Source organism: Tupaia chinensis, unplaced genomic scaffold (genome assembly GCF_000334495.1).
Source record: "Tupaia chinensis unplaced genomic scaffold, TupChi_1.0 Scaffold000605_1, whole genome shotgun sequence".
Lineage (NCBI taxonomy): Eukaryota > Metazoa > Chordata > Mammalia > Scandentia > Tupaiidae > Tupaia > Tupaia belangeri.
In genome coordinates this window covers 1,275,443-1,281,871 of record NW_006160123.1, presented here as the reverse complement: position 1 = coordinate 1,281,871, position 6,429 = coordinate 1,275,443, and positions in this window count along the sequence as shown.

Here is a 6,429-nt window from a genome sequence, read left to right as displayed (position 1 = left end):
GTGAGCAAAAACCTCTCCAAAAAAAAAAAAAAAGAAAAAACAAACAAACAAACAAAACATGCTGGGGGAACCAGAAGATGGTATAATGGTTATGTCACTGGACTCCTACATAGTTGTTGCAGTTTGAGTCCCGGACCTGGTGACTTAAAACTCACGCTGGGCGCGTGTGTGTGCGTGCCCAAAATCCCAAGAGGAGACTGGAAGAGAAGGAATTGCGGCCTGGCCATCCCTCTTGAGGGGTGATTTCTTGCTTTCTGTCTCTCTGTTTCCCGGTGAGTGCTTGTGTCCTATAATAAAACTCTCTCATAAATAGATAAAATTAAAAAATGAAAAACATGCTGGACGTGTGTGCCAAGATCCCAGGAGGAGAATGGAGGAGAAGGGATTGTGGTATGGTCAGCCCCGTTGGGGGTGATTTTTCATTGTCTCTCTCTCTGCCTCTCCCTCTGTCTCTGTGGCATACACTATAAAAAATTTTGGAAAAAAAAAAAGATAATGTAATGGTTACATTGCTGGATGCCCACAAAGTTGATTATGGTTGGAGTCCCAGACCCGGTGGCTTAAAACTCACTCCAGGTGCATGTGCGTGTGTGCCCAAGATCCCGAGAGGAGAGTGGAGAAATGATTGCTGTGTGGCCATCCCCATTAAGAGGTGATTTCTTTCTTTCTTTCTCTCTATCTCTCTCTGTCTCTCCCTCAAATGCACATGCCCTAAAGCAAAAAAGGAATTAATTTAAGTAGAAAATGAGCAAAAACACATAAAATCAACAAAAGCAAAGGTTAGTGCTTTGAGAATATTGAATTTGATAAAATTCACTAGTCTGATCATGAAGACAGGAAGTACAAATGAGTATCTGTGAAAGAGGGACAACCTTGTGTAGTAAAAGGAAGTACTCGGCCCGGATAGCCTCTGAAGCCCCTTCTGGCTCTAGCCCAGCCTCCTCCCTGGCTGCATCGCTATTCACACTCATACTGAGCTCACCAGGGGCTTCTCCACCAGCTCTGCAGGGGCCACTCACTGGGACTGAGACACAGGGGTGAGGACAGGAGCCTCCAGCATGACTGGGATGAGGAGTGTAATGCAGGAGGAACAACCCGAAAGGTTGGTCCCAGCAGGTAATTCAAGGATGTGGCTGAGGATGGCCAGGTCACCCCATTGGCCTGTACTTCCAGGCTCTTTTCATGTCGTAGCACCCTTGTGAGGGGTGACATTTCTGCGACTCACAAGGGTAAATGGGCATGCCTGTAAGTAACTGCAAGAGAATGGCCATGGGGATTCTCAGCACCCAGCCCCTCCCAGACACCTTGAGGGTCGAGGAACTCGGTATCTCCCATTCGGGAATACCAGACTACAGCAGCCGGGGCTGGGAAGTCCTGCCCCGGGCACCAAGCTGTCACTACTCGCCCCTCCTGCCCTGGCTCCACCTCTACTCCAAGCCCAGCTCTTGACAAAGATTCCCACTTCCTGGGTGGTGGCAGCAACAATCACACTGGGAGGGGACCTTGAATCTTCCAACCTTAGCAAGGCAGGGGCCTAGGAAGAGACTTGGGGCTCCGCCCTCCAAGAGGCACCCATTCTGTGCTTTTCTTTCACCTCCTTGAGGTCAGTCAGCGGCACTAGGAACCCCTGGCACAGTTCATAGAAGAAAAGAGAAGCACAAGTTGAGGGTGTGAGAACATGGAGCTGGGGGGTGTGGGTGAGGCAGGCCCACGGGGCAAAGATAAGGAATGAATGAGTCCCGTGACACATCCCGTTGGCCCAGGGGAGGTTTGAGACCAGCATCGCCCACCATCACGTCCGCTGTGGCAGCAACAAGCTCAGGTCTGAATGCACCTGGCAGGGAATGGGGAGTGAAGAGAACACAGTCACTTAGGACCAGCCAAGAGGGCACTCCTTGGCAGCTTAGAACAGTCCGTCTTCTGTGTGACATAATGCCAGCATGCCAGCCTCTCTCCACACCTTATTTCATCGCTGTCAGAGAGCTTTAGTGAGGCCAGGCAGCTCTCAGATTATCCTTGCCAGTGTCGGATTCAGCTGGTCCACCTTCACAATAACAGGCACAGCAAGAGAGTGGACATCAGCCTAGATCGATGATGCACTTGGGGATTTAAAAACACATCAGGGGGAGGCCAGCAGGTGATGTAGCCGTTATGTTGCTGGACTCCAACATGGCCAACCACAATCTGAGTCCTGGACCCGGTGGCTTGAGAATCATGCCAGGTGTGTGTGGCCTGCATGCCCAAGAGGAGAAAGGATTGTGGCATGGCCATCCCCTGGGGGCTGATTTCTCAATTTCTCTCTCTCTCTTTCCAGCAAGTGCATATGCCCTAAGGCAAAACCCTCTTAAAAAAAGAAAAAATCAGTGGGCTGGCCACATAGCCTAGTGGTTAAGGGAGTTGGATCCTACATGGTCAACTGCAGTTCCAATCATGGCCCTGGTGGCTTGAAAAACATGCAGGGCACATGTGCCTGAGAGCTCCAAATCCCAATAGGATGGAGAAATGAAGGAGAAAGGATTGTGGCATGGCCACACCCTACTGGAAGGTGCTATCTCCTCTCTCTATGACAATTGCATGTGTTCTCTGGAGGTTAAAACAACAAATAAAAGCAAAAACAAACAAAAACATTGGTGGGTCAGCAGGTGGCATGGCTGGATCCCACATGGCCAACTCTACAATTTGAGTCCCAGACTAGAAAAATACACCAGGCATGTGTTCGTACATGCCCAAAATTCTGAGAGAAGGTGGAGAAGGTATTGTGGCATGCCTATCCCCCTGGGGGATGACTTCTCTCTTTCCCACTCTCTCTCCAGTGAGCACACATATCCATGGCAAAAATCTAAATATATATATGTATATATATATATATTGGTGGAGCTGGACAGCGGCACAGCTGTTTAACACATTGCTCTGCGAGGCCGACCCACACGGGGCTGTCCTGCTTGGTGTCTAGAGACCTGCTTGAGTGCACCAGGAACCACATGTCCATGATTCAGAGTGGGAGAGACTGACAGAGGGTTGTGGCATCTAGACCCTGTCCGGAGTGCTGTGTCTCTGTCTCTCACTCAGGGGATAAATAAAACTTGGAAAAAATAAAATCACGGGGACCAGGAGATGGCGTAAGGGTTACATCGCTGGACTCCCACATGGCTGACTGCAGTTTGAGTCCTGGACCCAGTGGCTTGAAACTCGCACTGGGCATGTGTGCGTGTGCACCTAAAATCGCGAGAGGAGAATGGATGGAGGAGAAGGGATTGAGGCGTTGTCATCCCTCCTGGGGGGGAGGGGTATCTCACTTTCTGTCTCTCTTTCTCTCGCTGGTGAGTGCACATGCTCTATAGCAAAACTCTCTAAAAACAAACAAGCAAAAATAAATAAATAAATAAAAGTTGAGGGTGATCCTCATCTATCCTCTGTCTTTCGTCTTAAAACTGGACCTTCTCCTTTGTGATATCCCACAAAACCCCCAGCACCAAACCCATCTTATTAATGATGGAAGGACATGAACATAGATGAATGAATTTGTAACCTATGAATCAAAACAGGAAACGGAACAGTTCATGGGTCAGAAACTTCGAGACAATCCTAAAAAAAGGAGACGAAAACGAAGGTGACTTCAGGGGCATGCAGAGGTTGCCATAGTATCGGGTCACCTTCCATGCCAACATCAGTACCCAGATGCTGCAGCAGCGCTTCAAGGCTGTGACAGCCGCACAGCGGTGTAGCCCGTCTCCTCTTCAAGTCGCACACTGCCACCTGTAGGCCACTATTGACATTGCATGGCCAGTGACGCCCAGAGCCATCACATCTCAGCGTATGCGTAGAAGCCTCTCAGAGATGAGATTATAACCAAGAATCACCACATACATAAAGAAGTCAAAGTCCATGAGAAAGAGGCAACAAATAAAACACTCCAAGGGAATTATTCATAAAACAATCAGAAAAATGGCTTAAAATACATGTACTAACATCACCAGTTAAAGGAGGGAAGCATGTTCATGCACTGGAAAACAGGTGTTTTTGGAAAAGATCCTGTTAGAGAACTTAATATAAAAGTATAATCGTCAAAAATTAAACACAAACTCCCAAAAGATGGCTAGAGAAACAGACTGGACACAGGAGACGGTCTTTACTCATGAACTAGAAAGTCATGCTAAGAAAACCCCGTAGACTACAGCACAGTGAGAAGACAGAATATGCGAATGGCACGTTTAGGGAAATAGGGCATCAGTTCAGGCATTCCTACATCCTTTTAAGTAGAAATGCCAGAAAGAGAGCATGAAGAGCAATCGTAATACAACTGGCAGATGACGTCTTAGAACTTCAAAACAACCCGAGTTCACATCCATAGAAAGGAAATCCATGTGACAGGAATCTCTGCGCCCCAGTGTTCGCCCACCCCCGCAGCGCGACTCACACCACCCAACACAGGGCGTGAACTAAGTGCCTATCAACTAATCGATAAAGAAAATATTACAGACACATGGGATGGGATACTATTCAGCCGTTAAAAAAGAAGAGCTCCTGTTTTGGAGCTGAATAGGTTTCATTTGAGGTTTATAAGGCGAACCTGGAGGATATTAGGTGAAGTGATAAGCCAAGCATGAAAAGAGAAATACCACATGTTCTCCCTCAAATGTGCAAATTGAAAAAAAAATTACCTCATAGACGTATGTGAGAGGAGCAGCAGTGGTGAAGTAGTTAAGTTGCTGGACACTCACATGTCTCACTGCCGTTTGAATTCTGGACCTAAGGCTTGAAAATCACACAAGGTGTGTATGCATGTGTGCCCAAGATCCCAGGAGGAGAGTGGAGGAGAAGGGATTGCAGCGTGGCCATCCCTTCCTTTCCTGGAGAGGTGATGTCTCACATTTTCTCTCACTGTCTCTGTTGCTCTCTCCAGTGAGTGCATGCACCCTATGGCAAAAATCTCATTTTTAAAAAAGAATTATTTATTTTATTTTATTTTTAAATATGTGTTTAATTTTTTAATTAATTTATTTTTGTTATAAGGCATGTGCGCTCACCAGAGACAAAGAGAGAAATACAGAGAGAAAGAGAAAGTGAGAAAGCAAGCCACCACATCCAGGACTTAAACCATGGTTGGCCATGTGAGAGTCCAGCACCTTAACCACCATGCCATCTTCTGGCCCTAATTTTATCTATTTATTATAATAATTATTATTATTTTAATTTGCTACAGGGCATGTATGCTCACGAGAGAGAACGAGAGTGAGAAAGCAAGTCACCAGGTCCAGGACTCGAACTACAGTAGAGTAGAAGTTCAGCACCTTAACCACCACACCACCTGCTGACCCTGGCAAAAACGTCTTTAAAATTTAAAAAAAAAAAAAAATGTAGACAGAGGAAGAATGGCCTCTGAAACCTGCAGGATGAGGGGGCCAGATGGAGAATAGAAGGATGTTGACTAATGGAACTAAAATAGCAGCTAGCTAAGAGAATCTAGTGTTATAAAGTGGGGTGAACATAGGTAGCAACAATGTATTGTATATCTCAGAGTAACTAAAAAAGAGGATTTAGAATGATCCCCACACCAAGTAACCACAAATGGCTGAGATGCTGGGTGTACAAATTACTCTGATCTGATCATTACACTTCGTACCCTTGCACACTTTGTCCCCATAAACATGTGCAATTATTACAAGTTAAACCAAAAGACATGAAACCAAAAACTGAAAGAACTCACTTACTGAGTCCTTGTGTCTAGAATTTTAAGTCCACACTGTAGACACATTATGATAATTTTGGGGGGGGACACAGAGAAATTCCCAAAGGTTAGAGAAAGGCAGATGACTTGCAAAGACCTCAGACTGCCCATCAGGCACATCGTCTGTAAGGAAGCATTAGCACTTGAGGAAATACAAGTTTGAACCAACAATTCTATCCTCATCCAGACTGTAACTGGTAAGTCAGGGCAAAACAAGACAATTCTAGACATAAGGGCTCAGTTTACCATCTGCACTCCCTCTATTTTGCACTCCTACAAAAAGAAAAACAAGCACAAAGAAAGGCGTTATCAGAAGCAATGGTAAGGGCTGGCCCATAGCCTAGTAGTTGGGGGGTCAGAACCCACATGGCTTGAAAAATGCATTTGTGGGGAACCAGCAGTTAGCGTAATGGCTATGTCGCTGGACTCCCATGTAGTCGACCACGGTTCACGTTCCGGACCCGGTGGCTTAAAACCCACGCCAGGCGCATGTGCATGCGTGCCCAAGATCCTGAGAAGAGAATGGAGGAGAAGGGATTGCGGCGTGGCCATCCCCTCTGGGGGGTGATTTCTCGCTTTCTGTCTCTCTGTCTCTCTCTGTCTGTCTGGCGAGCGCACGCGCCCTATAGTGAAAAACCTCTCCAAAAAAAAAATGCGTTTGTGTGTGCCCCAAAATCTAATCCGAGTGAAGGGATTGCAGT